Here is a 22,150-nt window from a genome sequence, read left to right as displayed (position 1 = left end):
ACAGGGGGGATACAAAGTGAATGAACTGTAATTATTAAAAATAAAAATAATTAAAACAATATGGATGCTCAAGAAGACCATCGTTGGGTCTGTGCTGGGTTTGCTACCAGTTTGGACTACATGTTATGCTTCTAAAGAAAGAAATTTTTTAAAAAGTAGAATCATGGTGAAACACTAACTTGTGGTCCTGTGGTCTGCAAGAGAATTCCTGAGTCCACCATCTTACTGAATTTTAGAAAGAAAGACCATTCTGAGTATTGACAGAGGTTGCATGTCAGTCACAATTCAGAAACAGCAATTCAAGACAAAAACAAGCATCAGAACACAGCGTATGAAAGAGATTGATACCATGGCTTTTTAGTGAGCAGTGCATTTCTCTCTGAAGATAAAATTAGTGGATTACAGATTTATTATCCTTCCATCATCATTTCCTTCTATGTCTGTTTCCTAGTAGGTAAAGTGAGGAAAACAGGAGAGCCTACCTTTCATGACGTAGGAAAATATGGTGTGGATAGACGTTAGTTTCTCAGAAAAAAAGCCTGGTGCTGATACGCCATGTGAGCCCTGGGAACTGTGTCTATTAGCATGGATGGATACTGTAACACAACAGATCATGGTACTAGCTTCATAATTTAATTACAGCTACTAATCAAATTAATTTTCTCTGTCACTCTTTTTTCCTTTAGAAGGACAGATATGACTAAGCAAATTTTAAAAACCAAGTACCTCCCAGTTTTCAGTATGTTGAAATACCTATTACTCTGAAGACACCACTTGCCCTGCCCTTTGGCTTGTTACCTGGCAATATTTTGGACACCCGCGCTTAATAAAAAAATAAAATCAGTGACCAGAGAGGAACTTTGCATGATTGACTCACTCATTTCTGAAGAACAGTTTCTTTCTAAATCCCACTTTATTATCCCATTTACAATACTAAGTATTCAACCTTGATGACACTATTCATTTCCTATGTAATAAGCTGTTGATTTCCACAACAAAAACCTGAGTCACTAGTATATTACCTGACTCCCCACAAACAATCGAGTGAATAAAACTTACACCAAAGTGATGGAAAATCTACAGTTCAGATCCTTAATTGATTCAGAACAATTAGAATAAGATTTCTGTCTTGTGATGAATCAGAATAGTTAAAACTTTCTGGATGACATTAATATGTTGTAGTAAAGCAAAATGTACCAGATAGGTATATAAATTATGTGTTCCTGTGTGATCTTTCCTTTTCTTACTCTGCCAGGTTTTAGGATCTGGGTAATGCTGCACTCATTAAAAAAAAAAAAAAAGCTTATAAGCATGCCTTGAAAACTATCTGGAATTATTTGGTTAGTATAGATTGGCTGTTCTTTGAAGATTTGGTAGAAATCTTAGTGGTCCTAGGATTTACAGTATTACAAATCACACTGCTCTTTCAAGAAAAAAAAAAGGGGGGGAGGCCAAGGATTTTGATATTTCTCTTTTTCTGTTATTATAAAGGGACATTGAGCTGAAAACTCTCATTTTCATTTGGAGGCTGTCACTTTAGATCTGCCCCATAAGCTCTATACAAAAGTCCTATTGATCTTTGCTATTATATGTGGATTAGGCCAACACAATCCCGGTCCCATTACTTCCTTTAAAAAGAGTATTTTCACTAGCCATTGAATAAATAAGTTAATGCCTAAATTATTTCAGTAGAAAATCACATTCACCAGAATTTATTCCATGCAAGTACAGGTGTGACTTTAGTGGTTCATATTTGGTCTAGTATTCCGGGTTGCCATGCTCTAAGTGTAGTTACTGATTGCAAAGAGTTTTTATTTGAAGTATTTCAAGTCTTCTAGGCCAAAGGAATGCCATATATTGCTTCTGCCTAGTTTTTCAAAACATAGAAAGATGGCTCCTCATACATAATATATTTCCTTTGAGCGAATATTAAATTCAAGTGTGTTTGAAGACAGAATATTATAGCCAAGATGGTCATCAATTACATCAATTAAAGAACTGTGGACAACTCGTTAATTGTTGAGTGGTACTGACAAAATAAAGGAATGCTGATTAAGCATGGCTGACAGGTGGTATGAGTGCAAAGGTAATCTAGGGGAGAAGCAGAGGGCACGGGGAAGGGCATTTTTTCACTATACTCACATCACAGAGACTCTATTCTGCCTTCTATGTGTCTCCCTCAGTTTCAGGGCTATGGCCTCTCCTCCTCAGAATTGTCAGACTTTTATCAATACAGTCATCAGGTTCATGCACCACTACATGTTTTATTGGAAGAGCCTGGAGTAGAAGTAACACTGTAACATCAGAGAATTGTGTGTTGTGGAGATGATAGGAGGAAAAGGAGTCTAGAAGAAATTTGTGGTGAAGCTTTTCAACATCAAGAAGACTTTGAAGTCATCAAGAGAGACATCAATATGAGAAAGGTGTGATCTACAGGAAAATACTTCCAACTCCAAATGCTCTCATGTTCTCTGAGTCTGATAGCTACTTGTGTTATGTTTGATGTTGAGGCCAGCATCAAACATGAATATATTATACCAAAACATCAAGTGAGTGAAGAAATAAGTAGAACAATTGGCAAGGGGACAGTCTAGAATGGAGAAAAGGTGTAGAAAAATTAATCAAAGAAAGGGGGAAATAAACATTTGAGATATAGAGAGCCTGTCAAGAAAAGACTTGGTTCTGACAATGGGCAAATAAGTATTTTCAAAAATAATGAATCAATGTGAAGACATTCACTGTTTCCAGTGACGACAAGGGAGAAAAATCACCAGTTTGTTGATTCACTACCTGACTGTCCACTCTTTACAAGTTGCCTTTAATTTTTTTTTAATCAACACAGAATTGGCTTTAATTAAAGAAAGATGACTTTCTTAGTCAATTATATAAAAAATACATGTAATAATAAAATTGTCAGTAACTTTCAGCCTTTACTTCTCTTTTAAATTTTTTATTTCATTTTTATCAATTACAGATTATTCATTTTGTACTCCAGCTGTAGCTCTCTCCCCATCCCTTCCCAATCCCACCCTCCCTCTTTCTTCTTATCCTATGCCCCTCACCCAGTCCAATGATAGGAGAGGTCCTCCTCCCTTTCCATCTGACCCTAGTCTATCAGGTCTCATCAGGACTGGCTTCATTGTCTACTTCTGTGGCCTCGTAAGGTTGCTCCACTCTCAGGTGGAGGTGATCAAAGAGCCAGCCCATGAGTTCATGTCAGAGACAGTCCTTGTTCCTATTACTGGGGAACCATGTTAGACACTGAGCTGCCATGTGGCGGTTCCGGGAGGACACTATGCTTTTATGTTTATAATTTAGTCTATGAAAGCATTTATCAGTGTGGTTCCTGGGTTGGACCCCAGGCATCTCTTCTTGTCAAATAAAGACAATATTATTTCTCTGTCAATATTGACTTCTCATGGAGTCTGGACCTTTCTAAGAACCATCAAGATCAACATTTTGAAGCAATCAAATTAAGAGAGAATCTGATCAGGCATGGGAGAGGAAGCAGAGTGTGAATATGAGCAAGGGAGAGGAGAGCAGAGCAGCTCTCCAATGAGACAAAAGACCAACCTCTTTCAAATCATTAGTCAATTGAGTTATGCTATCTTTTTTTTTTCCTACCTCTTGAGCAGTTTTGTTCATTTTAAAGTCCAAAATATAGAGTTTGGGATTAAAGCTTTTGACAAAAGCTTGGAGACAAAACTCACCTCTGGATAATAGCTCTCCTAATGCCTTATAGACTCACTTTTCTTCAAAACTCAGTGTTGTTTAAATGGGAGTAGACAGGTGTGTGCTTCTAAGGCAGATTTGTTTTATGTCTCTACAATTTGAAAACTTAGCATAGCCCTGTGTAGTTTTACTTTAAACAAATGCATCAATTACCTTATTCTAAGGTGTAAACTTTCAACTTTGAAAGCTGAGACAACTCAGCTAAAACTCTTAAGTCTGGAAGCAACAACATTATATCCTTCAAAATTGGTGCTATCTTCTAATGATCAATGAAGAAATAGAAAGACTTGGAACATAGGGTATAAACTTGAGTATAAACTTGAGTATAAACACTCAAGTCCATCTTTGGTTACATGTTGAGTTCGTTGCCAACTTGGCATGCATAACACCACTTCAAAAAAGAAAAGCAGAGCATCATGGTGTCCCGTGCTGTGTATAAGTATGCCTGAGTATCCTGTCTTACTGATTTTTTTCTAATTCAATTTTTCATTAAATATTTATTTTTTATATTAATAACAGTTTATTTACTTTATATCCCAGCTGTAGTCCCCCTTCTCATTCCATCCCTATCCCACTCTCCCTCATGTCCTCCCTGCCCCTCTTTAAGTCCACTGATAGGGGAGGTCCTCCTCCCCTTCCATATGACCTTAGCTTATCAAGTCTCTTCAGGACTAGCTGCAATGCCCTCCTCTGTGGTTTAGAAAGGCTGCTCTTCAGGGGTGGGGAGGTCAAAGAGCCAGCCACTGAGTTCATGTCAGAGACAGTCCTGCCTTATTGATTTTTAACAATATTTCCATCTTAGATATTAATAAAGTTTTATATCAAACACAATCACAAACAACTATCTAAGACAAATATGAGTTGCACAATAAAACCTATGTAAGTAGCTGTTCTATGCTTCCTGCTTTCTGGGGGCAAAAGACACAGCTGCAGGTAATAAATAGCCTTATGTCATAATTCCTTCCATTTCACTTCCCTACTTGGTAAGACCATGAAAAAAAGACCACCAGCCTCATAAAATGTGGGTAAGTTTTGATGGCTAGAATAAAGCTTGGAAGTGATGTACTATGTGAGCACTGAGAGGTGTGTAGATTAGCACTGATGGTTCACTGAACCACACCAAAACCACAGTTCATCCACCTGATGGATAAATTTCAGCCATATACAATGGTTCTTCAAGTTTCTTTTCTTATATTACTTTTTTTTCCTCATAGAGGAAAGCAAATCTTTAAAGCCAAAGTACTACTGAAATGCTTATTGTATCTAAGTTCTCGAATTAAACTTCATACTGCCTTTTGATTGTAACTAGGCAAGTTCTTTGGTATCCTGTGCTTCCTAAGAAAAAAGTAAAGCGATTAAACTTCCTTTTTAATATTCATTCAAAATCTTCTAAGAGAAGGTTTTCATCTAATATCTATTTTATCATTCCCTTTCTGGGATCAGGTTTCCAATATAGATGATAGTAACCTTTCCTATGTTCTAAACTGGCATGCGCCATCTCTGGGTTTTAGAACAAGATCTTGGTGTACTAATTATATAAGATGTCTTTCTACATCCCATTGAGTGTCCTTAAACATAAAAAATGTTTCAAGAACAAAAGTTCCTATATTTTGTTCCTTCAGAACATTTAGAGCAAGATTTTCTTTGTCAGTCCGATGATTGTCATGAAATACATCAGAATGAGTACAATTTTCTTATCCCTGGTACATTGGTGATACTAACATATTTCAAGAAAACAAGGCATTGCATATCTTGCTTGGGATATGTGTTTCTTTATGCTGATGTTTTTATTAAATTTTTTTTTCATATAATATATTTGATCATATTCTTTCCCTGCTATAGAAAAATAAATTGGTAGAAAGTATCACAGTGCTGTGGATTCTGTTAATCCAGTGTTGAGATCTGGAATTAGATGAAAATATGAAAATACCAGTAGTTGGGTATTCATCATCTGAGCCCCAGCTCTTTTCTTAATGAAAATGACTGTGGGTACAATCTCTAATAGGGCCTGGGGAAAATCAATATTGAATAGTTTGGGCAATTATGATGCCTTATACCTGTAGAGAACTTTCAGTCCACATATGCAGAAAAGACAATAGTGTAAACTTAGTCTGTTTACACCTAGACTTGCCAAAAACAAACAACAAAAAAATGGGATAAAAACCAAATGCAAACAACAGAAAGGAAAGAAATTGACCTTTAATACTTTTTATTTGTAGAGATTTTTCTTAAGAGTGAACTCTTGCTCAACCCCACTAAAACATGTAACTCAAAGTCTTTAATAACAAATAATATCCATTAATGAAGCACATACATTATCAAATAAAAACTATTTTTTTTTCTGGCTTAATAGTTCAAGAAGTTGATCTTTTGTCATTTTAAAGTTTTGTGCTTTCCTGGCAAATGGAGCTAATCAGGTATGGGATGGTCCTCAGGAAGTTCCCTATGCATATGGTTTTGGTATGACAAGTACAGTCACTTAGATGTACTTAGGCCCCACATCTGAGGGGCAGGAATCCAAATGATCCTGCCCTCTCTCCTTAACCAAGCCTCCTGGCGGGGTACCATGATCTGTGGCCTTGGTTGGCATGGTTGACTTCACTGGATCTTTCTGTAACCAGGGCAAGTTTCCTCTGACCTCTAAACTGAAGAAATACCTAGGAGTGGTCAATGCAAGTAAGTGACAGCAGGGTTGTGTCTACAGTAGCACATAAATGTCCCTTCGCTGACTCATAGGCCCCCTTAACTTGCCCATCACTGTTGCACAGGGAGAATATTCCCATTTCAATCCATTGCTCTTCCCCAAGTGGGAGAAAGATACTGACTCTCTCCAGTGCATGAACTTCTTCCATGCTAAGATTTAGGGCCCCTAAAGGAAATCAGGATGGCCTTAGTGCACAAGGGAGCATGCACAGTTTCCTTATATTCAGGATGTGTATGTATCAGCATTCAGAAAGTACACTGGTTTTCACTGTAGGTATTTGCTTCCCACAAATGAGATCCTTACAGACTCACTGTCTCCCTAAGGAAACACAACAGGAATAAGTTAAGAATACTTTCAGTTCCTTTATCAAAATGACTTTCTTTTTTGTTTATAACAAGAACTTTTGGATAGGAAGCTTTTGCATGCTTGGCTTTCATCACTAGGTAGAGTTATAAATGGTCTATATGACAAGGCATATTAAATTGAAAGAGTGTCACAAATAAGAAAAACAATTATTTAAGAACGTAGGTCTATATGACATCCTTGTTTGACTTCTGAGTATGGATATATCTTCTGATCTAACCGAGGGATATCTGAAAATAATTGCCCCTCTTCTCTCCAATGCATGCTACTATGTCCACACTTGATTTCTAGGAAAGGCCTTTTTTCTCATGATGTTCTGTGCTAATAACTTTGTGCTCTGTCTTTCAGTTTGCATGTCCTCTGTTTCAGAGCTTCAGGTAAATCCTTCACTACACAGTGGGATTGAGTGGAGGTGGAAGAACGACTCTGGGACAGTGAATTATCTGTCACCTGTGCCAACAGAGTAATAAAAATGCCTTTTTGTATTGCCTGAATACAATCTAATCCCTGCACAAACCCCACGTGGACCTTGAGATGAGAGGACTTGGAAAGACCTTGATCTTTCAGCTTTTCTCACAGCTGTGAACAGAACAGTCTCCTTTGTTCCTTGTAGGCTACCCTGTTCATCTCTAAATTACTAAAAATAAAATCAGCATTAAAAACATGAGTCTCCCTGTGTGTGTGTATGTGTGTATGTTTGTGTGAGTGTGTATGCATGGTTTGAGTGTATGTGTGCATGTATGAGTTGGGGAAAAATTTTGTTCAAGTAAAAATAGCAGTTCGGTGTCTCTATTTTTTGTAATATTAAAAGGCAATGTGCTAAGAAATTGTGGAGCCATGAACCTCACAACCTCCATGTGCATAATAGTTGAGACTGTGGGGATTAAATGGTTGATGCTGGTGCAGAAAGGAAAGGTGATTTGAAGAGTTCATCTCTGTTAGTTTCAGACCATACTCCAGCAGGCGTCACAGTGACTACAAGACAACAAGACATGGAAAGCTGCGTGTCTGGCTGAGCAGTGAAACCCGGGTAATTTTTTTCTCATCTCTTTTAAACTCTCAGAGCCTTTTCATCACCTCCCATGATTTTTTGTATTATCCCCCCCTTTACCAAACTCTTATTCCTCTCTCATTTTCTCCTAGCCCCCTCGCCCCACTTGTTTTGGTTATGTCATTTTGTTTTATAGGCTGTCACAAATTCCGGATTTATATCCCTATTCAGGTTAACTGAGTTTAAGATATCTTCTCACTCCTGATAGGAGAGGATCAGATAGAAGGGGAGTAGGACCACTCTTATCAGTGGACTAGGGGAGGGGCATAGGGGGAGAAGAGAGAGGGAAAGTGGGGTTGGGAGGAGACAAGGGAGGGAGCCACCACCAGAATACAAAGTGAATGAATTGTAATAAGTAATAAATAAATATTTTTAAAAAGATATCTTCTCATATTCTGTGTGTTGCATTCCTACTAGGTGTTTTTTTTTTTTTTTTAATACTGAAACTTCTACACTATGAAGTGTGAGCCCTCTGCGCACCTAGATGTCAGTGGGCTGGCTGCATGCTCAGTGTTGTGTGAATTTCATGCCAAGAGGAATACATTAGCCCTAACTGAAAAATCTACTGAATTGTAATGTTATTCTGACTTCTTCCTGCCTACCCAAGAGAGGGTTACCTTCAGAGCTGAAGTCATTCATCCGAGGAACAGCTAATTCTTCCAGGAACAGCTAATGCTTCCCGTTTGGACAACACAACCACATTTGCTTTACCTCTAGAGAAGCTGCTGGCACGAGAAGCTCACTTCTCTGCTCATGGTGGTGTGTCTGCCGGTTGCAGGGCCTTTGTTTTGATGTTTCGTCAGTAGCTACTGCTCAAAGAGTAGACTTCATGAGTTGGAACTGTTACTCTGGGACAGCTGATTCTGTGTTACCCCCACAATAAGTGACAGCAGTGCCTTCTTGGCATTATGTAACAGGAATCACATTCCAGAAGAACAGCCTTACCCGGCCACAGAAGATGACAATGCAGCCACTTCTGATGAGAACTGATAGTCTAAGATCAGAAAGAAGGAGAGGAAGACCTCCCCTATCAGGGGACTTGGGGAGGGGCATGCGTGCAGAAAGGGGAAGAAGGGTGGGATCGGGAGGGGAGGAGGGAGGGGCTTATGGGGGTACAAAATGAATAAAGTGTAATTAATAATAATAATATAATATTAAAAAAAGAAATTGCGTGCACTACAAGATGTGATTGAGCAGCTGAACGTAATCTGACCCATTTCCCAGGCCTCTTGTGGTTCTCTAGTGTTCACCTCCAAGGAAAACTTAATCCTATCTGACCTTGTAGAATATAATGAGCTGCCAAAATATGTGTGTCTTTGAATGTTAACTTGGTATATTCTGTCATAGATGTGGAACTGCCATTTGTACTTTTGATAAAGAGCTGGAAGAATTATTTTTATTCTTAAATATATTTTAATTTTTATTAATTACAGTTTATTCACTTTGTATCCCTCCTGTAGCTCCCTCCCTCCTCCCCTCCCAATTCTACTATCCCTCCCTCTTTCCCACCTGTGCCTCTTCTCCAGTCCATTGATAGGGGAGGTTCTCCTCTCCTTCCCTCTGATCCTAGGCAATCATGAAATTTGCAGAAAATCATGAAATTTGCAGGTAAATGGTAGGAACTGGAAAAGATCATCCTGAGCTATCCTAGAAGCAGAAAGACACACACGGTATATACTCACTCATAAGTGGATATTAGACATATAATATAGGATAAACATACTAAAATCTGTACACCTAAAGAAGCTAAACAAGAAGGAGGACTCTGGCTAAGATGCTCAATCCCCATTCAGAAAGGCAAAGAGGATGGACATCGAAGGAGGGAGAAATCAGGGAACAAAACAGGAGCCTAACAAAGAGGGCCTCTACCCTGCAGGGTATTGAGGCAGATGCTGAGACTCATAGCCAAACTTTGGGCAGAGTACAGGGAATCTTATAAAAGAAATGGGAGTAAGTAAGACCTGGAGAGGACAGGAACTCCACAAGGAGAGCAACAAATCCAAAAAGTCTGGGCACAAAGGCTTTTTTCTGAGACTGTTACTCCAGCCAAGGACCACTCATGGAGATGGCCTGGAACTCCTACACAGAGGTAGCCCATGGCAGTTCAGTGTCCAAGTGGGTTCCACAGTAACAGGGACAGGGACTGTCTCTGACATGAACTGATTGGCCTGCTCTTTGATCACCTCCCCCTCAAGGAAGAGCAGCCTTACTAGGCCACAGAGGAAAACAATGCAGCCAGTCTTGATGAGACCTGATAGACTAAAATCAGTGGAAGAATTATTTTTATAAAGTGAAAAATTATTATGAGCATATCTAATCAAATTGAACATGAAAACTAAGGAGCCAATCTAAAAATATGGGGATAATGTTAACATGTCTGATGTTAGTAAATGTCAGTCAATCAAACAAGGTGGTGGAAAGTATGGCAGATGATGGCAGTCATTGCTAGGATTACAATGAGCAGGGAAATGTCTGAAAAAGAATCCTCTCTGACCCTGTAAATAGTCAGGATCCCCGCACATAGTCCACTGCAGAGTTATTCCCAGAATGTCCATCCTAGAGGTGTGAAAACAGCTATAATTATTATCACAAGTGGGAGAATATCGTGAACATTCATTCCTAAGCAAGACAAGTATATCTCCTTGCTCTGGAGTCTCGGGGCCATCATTGATCCTTCTTGGAAATACTCACTAGAATATGTATTTTTTGTAAATACCCTCATTTTTCCCCATGTGCCAAATATTAATATTCTCCTCAAAGCTTCAGATGCATACTGGTAGATGTTAGCAGATAGGATATGGGAGAATTGACTTCACTACTTCCTCAAACACTATCTTCCATCTCTTCACCCCATGCAAGGCTTAGGAAGATTCTACCAAAGCAAGCACGTACACACACACACACACACACAAACTTTGACTGCGTATTTTATTCTAGAAAATTTGGTGTCAGTAAGGTGGCCTTGGGAAAGAATAAAGGAAACATCACAGAGCTCTGAGGAAAGTTGACAAGATAAATTCATACTCAGGTGCATCATTATAGATATGATTGAATACAAGTCCTGGGTTGAAGTTCTGTTGGTATGTGATCAGGCAGTGCTTGAAGCATATCATAGGGGACTGACAACGAATCCGCTGTTGTAGAGATACTGAACTTCCTCTCAACCCCACTGTCTAGAGAAGCAGTTATTCACTCAAGATCAAGCACAGAGGCTTTGCAACCTTAAACACACAGTGCAAATAGTGGAGTCATGACTCTAGTGAAGCAGCTGGTTTCTCTGAGGTAATGCAAAGCAAAGTATTTGTAGTGATGGTGTTGATAATTTAAAAGTATGGTCTATCTAATAATGTTTATCATTAGCCCTATAATTGTTATATCAGTATTACCTAACCCTATATTATAATCAATAAAAGACACAGACACCTGATAGTCTTCAGAATAGCCTTATTTCACCTGGAGTAAGGCAGATATTATCTCCTAATCTACCTTTATCTTCCAATCCCCCATCCCACACCATCTGCTCTGATAATTTCTATCTGGGCTACTTTCCATCCATAACCCCAAGATACTTGCTAATGTTCTTCATGTGGGCTGCTTTCCTTCATCTAATTCGATCCAGCCATGTGCTCCTCTCCACACTAACCCATCACAGTCCTTGCTTCCTTCCTCTTCTGATACCTGTCTCCTCCTTCATGATTCTTCTGTTCCCAAAGCCCACACCCTTCACTTCTCCCTTTCTTCTGCCCTGCCCAGGTATAATTTTTTTATTGGTCAAACAAGGAGGAAAGGTTATACAGCATTGCTTCAGGTAGGTGATAGTTTGCTCAAAACAGACAGCAAGCAGACCTCAGGGAGCAAGATAGTTAACAATCAAACACAAAGCACCAGACACACTGCTACATGGTGGTATAGAATTGTAATAATCTGCAGAGTTCCTCCAGCTGGATCAGAAAATAATTCCATGCTCAAGAAATAGAAACGTTATCAAGACTATTTTCTGAAGAGCCACTGTTAGTGCTAATGACACCAGCTCCAGTGTAGAAGGTTTTTATCTTTTTGTGTCTGCTAATGTTTTCCAATGCCTTTTATTTGCAGTAGAAAAGAGATTGAATTGTTTCTTCTGTGGCCTCATGGTTCAAAAACAGGACTTTTCATGGCAGTTGAAACTCTACCAATGAGCTATGTATCAGTCTTGGTGATTTTGAGAGAATATACAAATGTATAGCATAAACATGTTTCAAAAGAACAATCCACCAGCCTCTGTGACATAGTGACATTATGATGGAGGTTAAGCATCAAACCTGTTAACCATATTCCAGTCAAATCATTTCATTTCACAATGCAATCTCATATTTATCCCTGTGTTGCTGGAGATTGAACTCAAGGCCACCAACATGGTAGGATAAACACTGACCCATAGTCCTAATGAGTTATTTACTAATTCTCATATATCCTTGTTTTAGTGCTGGAATTTTGGACATCACAGTATAATGAGATGCTATCCATCCTTTTATGTTATAATAAAAATGAACATAAAACTATATGATCTCGCTTAAAGGGATATTCTGTATTGCTAAGTGTTTTCCGTTGTTAAGTGGGGAAATGTGATGTAAAAACACTAAGAACACTCAGAGCAATGCTCTTATTAGAGCAGACAGAATGAATACTCCTATGTAGCAGATTCTGTCCTGAAGACTACTGTAAAGTTCTTTTCATGAAATTCATAGCTCACTGTACAGCAAACCTACAAGTTTCCTATTAGGAGGATATATGTTATGACCTGGATGAAGTCTAGGGATCTGAAAGTGGGGAAGGCTTAATATCATTTATATTGGCTAGTTCCCAACCCCCCAACCCAAGCATACCAAAGATACTCTTTCCAACAGCTGTAAACAACATCCCAGTGCAGCAAGTGACTCCAGAGTCCTCTATCTACACTCTACACTCCTACAGAATTTCCAGAATGAGATGTATCACTCACTGGGGCAGCTGGGATATTTTGTAACCAGACTGGATGTTGGAGATGTGAGAACTTACTATGGTGACAGGGAAGGTTTTTTGATAATTTGCCGTTTCGGGTATACCTACAATCACTGGAGACCTTTCTACATAACGTTTGCTCACCCTCTTCTGAATAACAGGTTCTGATAACCAATGAGTATTCTGTGTATTAATCGAGCCAAGAGCCTTCAATGTTGAGTTCAACCTAAGTGCTTTCTCTGAGGTTCAGAATAAGATCCCAACCAAATCATAAAATGCTATCACATCGTATATGACATCCAAAGGTCTGAAAATACATAAATGACGGCATCATTAAAGTTTAGCATATTTTAATCTTTGATAATCATTAAAACAAGACTTTCCTCATTAGATTCCTGGCATATATCCAGAACACAGGAACCCTCACATCTTCCTTATTTATGGAATAAAGATAACATTAACCTTAAGGAAACTGACACTCAGTAGGTAGTTCTCAATGGAATTCCAGTTCAGTAGCCAAAGTAAGCTTAGATAAACATACACATGAACTAAAAAGTTTTACTGTTTTCTTAATAAAATATGACCCATAAAAATTTTGAAGATATGTGTGTGTGCACACGTGTGCTTTTTTTATTATATGTGCTCAGATCCCTTCTTTCTGTCATTTCCTTCCATACCCTGTATATTTTTCTTCAACAATAATCTCTTTTTCATATTTATATATTTTCATGTTTCTGTGAATATAATTAGGTCAAAGTGACGATTTGAATGAGAATAATTCCCATGGGCTCACATGTTTGAATACTTCATCTGGTGGAAGTGTTGGGAAATAATTAGGAGTCATGGTTTTGTTGAAGAATTCTTGCCACCTTTGAAATTGAAAACTCAGAACTGAAATGTCCCCAGACTGGATTCACTACAGAATTATACCTGATTTCAAAGAACTAACAGACATTCTCAAGTTATTCCATAAATTAGAAAATGAAGGAACATTTCAAAATCTTTTGTGAAGCAGTATCACCCCAAATTATAAGAACATACTTAAAAAAAAAACAGTATTCCACCAGGTTAGAAAATCTAAAAGAAGTGGATAAATTTCTTGACAGATATGACTTACCAAGTTAAATCAGGATCAGATATGCAATTTCAACAAACCTATAACCCCTAGTGACAGAAAAGCTGTCATTTAATTTTTCCTAACCAAAAAACACCCACGGTAGCATGGTTTTGTTACAAAATTTATTGGAATTTCAAAAACAAATTAATGCCAACACTATTCAAAATATTTCACAAAATACAATACACATTGCCTAAATCATTCAATGAGTCCACAGTTACCCTGATATCCAAACCACATCAAGACCCAACAATGAAAGAGAATTACAGGCTTATGAATATAGATGAAAACCATTCAATAATATAATTGCAAACTGAATCCTAGAACACAGCAGAAAGAACATCCATCTTGAAGAGTAGGATTCATCCTAGAATCAATTCAGTATATGAAAAAATATGAAATCAACAAATAAACATACTGAAAGAAATAAATAGCACATTATCATCTTCTTAGATGCAGAATATGCCTTTTACAAAATCCATCTCTCTTAAATGATAAATGTATTGGATCAATGAGGTACATAAAAAAGGCATAGAAAAATATAAGAAAGGAAGTTTACAGTAAGCCAATAGTGAACATCAACATAAATGGAGAGAAACTCAAAACAATTCCACTAAAATCAGCAATAAGACAAGTTTGCCAACTCTATCAATACCAATTCTTTTTAACGTTTGAAATCTAGAGCAATAAAATAACTAAAGAAGATCAAGCAGGTTACTAAATGCAAAAGAAGTCAAAGAATCTTTATTTATCTTTATTTATTTAATCTTTATTTAAGGGGTATATAATAGTATACACAAGTGACCCTAAATGTTCCAAGGGGGATCTCCTACAGTTGATAAGACTTTCAGCATAGAAGCTGGATACAAATTAGCTCAAAAAAATTAGTAATCCTAATACATAAAATTAACACAAAGAAACACATAAAAACACACAAAGAAAGAATTTGTTTAAAAAAAATCCACATTCAGGTGACTAGCACGCACAGTTTCTGAGTTGTAGAGGAGCTGAACACCTGAGTTGGTGAGTGGAAGAACTTCTGAAGCCAGGGAAACGACAGTGAGGCTTTCTAAATGGCAGGGAACATTGTAAGAGGTGAGAACTTTGGTCACCTGTGGACTTGTTTGGGGAAGAAGAGAATTGATCCTTTGATCTCCCAGCACTCCCCTTTCTTGGACCTCCCTCCTCCTCGGCACAGCTGGCTCACCAAGATTCTCAGCTCAGAGCTCACTGCCTGGGGACTGCAGTGGCTGAAGCAGGGCTCCTAGCCCCTTAGCTGCAGCTGCCAGCTGTACCTGCCTTGGAGTCCCAGATCCACAACACCATCCTCCCAGGGTCCTAGGTCTGCTAGTGGCCATATTGACTCCACAGGATCTCTCAGCCACTGACTGTATGGCCTGCCCAAACCCTCGGTGACAGATAATACGCTATATACCCACCAAAGCCCAGCAGACCCGCCATACAAGCTTGGCACACCAGACTCTAGGCCTCCAGGCCTGGAGAGCACAGTGGAGGGCCCCCAGGACTTCCCAGAAGGCATCTTGACCAGTGTCCCAGTCTCCAGCTGCAGCTGGACTTCCTAACTGGTGGCTAATCCTCCTGCATAAGACCAAGCAGGGCTAAACCTGAGAGTAGAGAGCCCAGATACCCCAATCCTTGCCAATGTGACCTGCTTGAGAGTGAGTGGATGCCTGATGACTATCACCAGCACCTGCTACATCTACAGTGCATGCACAAGTAACCCTCTAGAATCCTGACAGGCAGAGCCCCTCCAACACACTCAAGGGTTCAATATTCTCTATCACTCTGTCCCTCGAGGCACACTTCCACACACACTTCGACACACACACATACACACACACACACACACACACACACACACACACACCTGCATTTGCCTTTTTGCGTCCATGGACTTTTCTCCCACAGGTACAGCTAAAGCACCAACACACACACACTGAGGCCACTGGACCACTCTCAGGTTCCTGAAGAACTCTGTAGATGCAGGAGAGAAACAGTACCAGTCTGAACTGCAGAATCCAGAAACAAACAAGGAAGGTTTCAGATAAGCCAATGGCCAGGGATAGGCAAAAGAACACAATAAACATAAATCAGGACATCCTGGCTTCACAACCAATCCCCAAAACTGATGGATATTCCAACTCATTGGAAGCACAGGAAAATGACTTTAAAGCTATGCTTACCCAATTACTTGAGGCTAATAAAGAGGAAACAAACAAATCTCTCAGAGTAATACCCATGCAAACTCAGACAGTTAGAGAGGAAATGAACAAATATGTCAAAGATTTGGCCAGTCAATTGGAGGCAAAGAAAGAGGAAATGAACAAAATTCTCAATGAAACACAGGCAAATATAGCCAAACAAATAGAGGCACAAGTAGAGATACAATTAGTGGCATTTAGAGAGGAAATGAACAACAACAACAACAACAACAAAAAAATAGAGACCATCTTAGAGAGACAGGTATCCACATTCAAATAAATGAAGGAAATGGTGCAAGGCATGAAAAAAGAATTAGAATCAATAAAGAAAACACAAATTGAGAAAACCCTGGAGCTGGAGAACTTAGAGAAAAAAGAAGGAATCACAAAGGTAAGCATCACCAACAGAATACAGAGATGGAAGAGAGAATCTCTGGTGCTGAAGATATACTTGCAGAAATTGATAATTCTCTCAAAGAAAAAGTAAAATCGGAAATGTCCCAAGCACAAAATATCCAAGAAGTCAAGGATGCCATGAAAAGATGAAATCTAAGAATAATAGAAATCGATGAAAAAGAAGATTCCAGGCACCAAGGTGCAGAAAACATTTTCAAGAAAATCATAGAATAAAATTTTCTCAACTTAAAGAAAGAGATGTCCATAAATTTACAAGAGGCCTACAAAACACCAAATAGACTAGACCAGAAAAGAAACACATCATGTCACCTCATAGTCAAAACACTAAATCTACAGAACAACAACAACAACAAAAGATATTAAATGCAGCAAGGGGAAAAGGTTAAGTAACATATAAAGGTAAACCTATCAGAATCACACTGGACTTCTCATCAGAAACTATGAAAGCCAGAAGGGCCTGGGCAGGTGTCATGAAGACTTTAAGAGAACACAGATGCCAACCGAGAGTGCTATACCCTGTAAAGCTTTCAATCAACATAGATGGAGAAAACAAAATATTCCATGACAAAACTAAATTTATGCAATATCTATACAGGAAACCAGCCCTAGAGAAGATACTAGAAGGTAAACTCCAATCCAATGAAAACAACTTAACCCAAGAAAACATAGCATACAGATAATATCCCAACAAAAATTAAAAGAAAACAAGCAATGAAACACAGTAAGACCACCAACTCCACAATAAATGGAACTAACGTTCATTGGTCACTATTATCTATCAACATCAATGGACTCAACTCAGCAATAAAAAAGACAAAGACTAACAGAATGGGTGCAGAAACAGGATCCAACATTCTGCTGCATCCAAGAAGCACACCTATGCAACAAAGATAAACAATACATCAGAGTAAAGGGCTGGAAGAATGTCTTACAAACAAATGGACCCAGAAAACAAGCTGGGGTAGCTATCCTAATATCTAATAAAATAAACTTTCAACCAAAATTAATCAAAAAAAGACGAGGAGGGACATTATATTCTCATCAAAGGAAAAATCCACCAGGAGGACATCACAATTCTGAACATCTATGCCCCAAATACAAGAGTGCCTACATTCATAAATGAAACATTATTAAAACTTAAATTACACATTGACCCCAACACCTTAATAGTGGGAGACTTCAACACCCCACTATCACCAAGGGACAGATCATCTAGACAGAAGCTAAATAGGGAAATAAAGGCAGTTACAGAGGCCCTAAATCAAATGGATCTAACAGATGTCTACAGAACTTTCCACCCAAACTCAAAAGAGTATACCTTCTTTTCAGCACCTCATGGAACCTTCTCCAAAGTAGACCATACAGTTGGTCACAAAGCAAGCCTCAACAGGTACAAGAAGATTGAAATTATCACCTGTATTCTATCTGACCACCATGTACTAAAGCTAGACCTCTACAACAAAGGAATTAGAAAAAATCCTAAAAGCACATGGAACCTGAACAACTTGCTGCTCAATGACAGCTGGGTTAAGGACGAAATAAAGAAAGAAATGAAAGACTTCCTGAAATTCAATGAAAATGAAGGCACAACATACCCTAATTTGTGGGACACAATGAAAGTAGTGCTCAGAGGAAAATTCATGGCACTAAATGCCTTCAAGAAGAAATTTGTGACATCTCATACAAGCAACTTAATGGCCCAACTGAAAGCCCTAGATAAAAAAAAGAAGCAAATACACCCAAGAGGAGCAGACAGCTAGAAATAATCAAACTCAGGGCAGAAATCAATCAATTAGAAACAAATAAAACTATTCAAAGAATCAATGAAACCAAGAGCTGATTCTCTGTGAAAATCAACAAGACAGACAAACCTTTAGCCAAACTAACTAAAAGGCAGAAGGAAACTATCCAAATCAGCAAAATCAGAAATGAAAAGGGGGACATAACTACAGACACTGAGGAAATCCAATCAATCATTAGGTTGTACTACAAAAGCCTATATGCCACAAAATTCGAAAGTCTAAAAGAAATGGATAACTTTCTTGATAGATTCCATCTACCAAAATTAAGTGAAGATCAGGTAGAAAGATTGAATAGTCCTATATTCCCCCAAGAAAATAGAAGTAGTCATCAACATTCTCCATTCCAAAAAAAACAGATAGGAGGATCAATGGAACCAAATAGAAGACTCAGAAAAAACCACACACCTATGAATACTTGACTTTTGACAAAAAAGCCAAAACCATTCAATGGAAAAAAGACAACATATTCAACAAATGGTGCTAGTCCAACTGGATGTCTACATGCACAAAATGAAAATAGATCCATATTTATCACACTGCACAAAACTAAAGTACAGGTGGATCAAAGACCTCAACATAAAACCAGATACTCTTAATCATTTAGAAGAAAAAGTGTGGAAGAGCCTAGAACATATTGGCACAGGAGATAACTTCCTGAACAGAACACCAACCACACAGGCTCTAAGAGCAACAATCAATAAATGGGACCTCATGAAACTGAAAAGCTTCTGTAAAGCAAAAGACACTGTGGTCAGAACAGAACAACAGCCTACAGACTGAGAAAGGATCTTCACCAACCCTATATCTTATATAGGGGTGATATCAAGAATATACAAAGAACTAAAGAAGTTAAAAAGCAGTAAATCAAGTAATCCAATTAAAAAATGGGGTACGGAGCTAAACAGAGAATTCTCTGTAGAAGAATATAGAATGGCAGAGAAACACTTAAAGAGATGCTCAACATCTTTAGCCATCAGGGAGATGCAAATCAAACGACCCTGAGATTTCATCTTACACCCATCAGAATGGCTAAGATGAATAACTCAAGTGACAAAACATGCTGGAGAGTTTGTGGAGAATGGGGAACCCTCCTCCACTGCTGGTGGAAATGTAAACTGGTACAACCACTTTGGAATTCAATCTGGTGCTTTTTTAGACGATTAGGAATAGTGTTCCCTCAAGACCCAGCTATACCATGCCTAGGCATATATCCAAAAGTTGCTCAAGTACACAACAAGGACATTTGTTCAATCATGTTTGTAGCAGCTTTATTTGTAATAGCCAGAACCTGGAAAGAACCCAGATGTCCATCAATGGAGGAATGGGTACAGAAATTGTGGTATTTTTACACAATGGAATAAAAAACAAGGAAATCATGAAATTTGCAGGCAAATGGTGGGATCTAGAAAAGATCATTCTGAGTGAGGTATTCCAGAAGGAGAAAGACACACATGGTATATACTCACTCATATAGTCCTATAAGGTATGATAAAGATAATGAAATCTATACACCTAAAGAAGATAAACAAGAAAGAGGATCCAGGCTAAGATCATCAATCCTCGCTTAGAAAGACAAATGGGATGTGCATTGGATATATGAGAAAACAAGTAACATGACAGGAGCCTACTGCAGAGGGCCCTGAAAGACTCTACCTAGCAGTGTATCAAAGCAGATACTAAGACTCATAACCAAACCTTCGGCAGAGTGCAGGGAACCATATGAAAAAATGGGGAGTTTATATGACGTGGAAAGAACAGGAGCTCCACAAGGACCAAATATATCTGGGCACAGGGGTCTTTTTTGAGCCTGTTAGTCCACCAAGGACCATGTATAACCAAGACCCTCTACTCAGATGAAGCCCGTGGTAGCTCAGTAACCAATTGGTTTCCCATAGTAAGGGGAACAGGGACTATTTCTGACATGAACTCAATGGCAGGCCCTTTGACCTCCCCACCCCCCAAGGGAGGAGCAGTCCTGCTAGGCCATAGAGGAGCACTTTGCAGCCAGTCCTGAAGATACCTGATAAAATAGGGTCAGATGAAAGGGGAGGAGGTCCTCCCCTATCAGTGGAGTTTGAAAGGGGCATCGAGGAGATGAGGGCAAGAGGGAGGGTTTGGGAGGGAATGAGGGAGCGGGATACAGAGTTAATAAAATGTAACTAATAATAAACAAACAAACAAACAAACAAATAAATAAATAAAAGAGAAATTTAATGACTGCTTAAATTTCACTAGGGGTTATAGGTTTGTTTAAAATGTATATCTCATCTTGATTTAACATTGGTAAGTTCTGTCTTATCAAGAAAATTATCCACATCTATCAGATTTTCTAACCTAGTGGAGAGCTGGTATTTTAAAGTATGTCCTTATGATTCTCAGGAGTTCCACAGTGTCTGCTGCTATGTCAAGTGAACACTTAAGCCTTCCATGGATATTGTTCCAGGAAGAGAAATTGTTGAAAACAGCTAATACCTTCCACAGAATTGTTTTGTATGCTTTTCAATACAAATGCTATTTGATACCAGATAGGAAATATCTGCACAACAAAACATAAGCAGGTGTTATGTGGCAGACTGCTGCCCCAAGGATACTGGGCTTTTGAATAACATAATGTTAGGAGATATGGCATTGTTTTTCCATAAAAGGCAGAAAAGATGGTGATGGTAACCCAGAACTAAAGGAGCTGAGTCATATTGTATGTACATCCGTGGATATACTGATTAGCCACATAGAAACCCCCAACGTTTTTACTTTCTGACTGGAAATCCTCATAATAACCAGAGTCTAAGATGTATAAAAAAGGCAGTGGAGGCTCTGCTCTTCAGAAGCAGTCCTGAAGGCATCATGGACAAGCTTATTCTTGCGACAGGTGAGTTGGTAATCAGACATAAAGTAAAGCCCCAGTCTTGCTTGGTTTTGTTTTGTCTTGTGATCTGACAACCATGGAACAGATTTCAGATTACAGCTCCATTCTGCCTCAATGAATTAACTTTTCTCTTCTCGTTTAATCTTGATTTCTCATGCTTTTTCACCATGTGTTGTTGTACTTCTGGTCCTTTGATGTCCCAGCAGTGGCCCTAGAGAAAAGTCTCATTCATGCACAATGCTTGTTGTACTTTCCTACTTTGTGCAGCGACTTATCCTCTCAGCTCCTCTTTGTTTACCTCCTGCCTGATATTGGAATTGTGTTTATGTGTCTGTTAGTGCCTTGAAGCTAGAGCTGTGCAGACATGAAAATAATTGGGAAAAGCTAGAACATTTCAAGTGTTCCTTACCACTCAATTTGCAGATTTTTTTTTCTCATTTGTCCTTAACTGTTTTGTGGCATTGGTGACATCAAAGTGCCACTCTTATGGACTGAGTCTTTCAACGAGGTTGTGTCAGCAGTTGTTTAGCCGTGTCCTTAAAAATCTGCCAGCTGCTCTAAACATATGATTACCAAATTTGGTAAAATGCAGATTATAGTAGAATGACCCTAAGCTCAATATGTAAGTGTAGCTGTAAGGGTAAGTAATTTAGAACGCATGTGATCAATTAGCCTGGTAATGGTGGGTGCCTACCATTTCATCTGTCAGGAGGCACCTTTAGGAGGTTCTCAGTTGATGGTCAGTCTGGGCCACAGAGTGAGATTGCTGTATTGACCAGCAACAATGATAGATTAGATAGATAGAAAGACAGACAAACAGACAGACACACAGAGAGAAATAGATAGATGATAGATAGATAGATAGATAGATAGATAGATAGATAGATAGATAGATA

This window comes from Psammomys obesus, unplaced genomic scaffold (genome assembly GCF_907164565.1).
Source record: "Psammomys obesus unplaced genomic scaffold, mPsaObe1.curated_primary_1811, whole genome shotgun sequence".
NCBI lineage: Eukaryota > Metazoa > Chordata > Mammalia > Rodentia > Muridae > Psammomys > Psammomys obesus.
The sequence above is the reverse complement of the archived record's forward strand: the minus strand, read 5'-3'. Positions refer to the sequence as shown.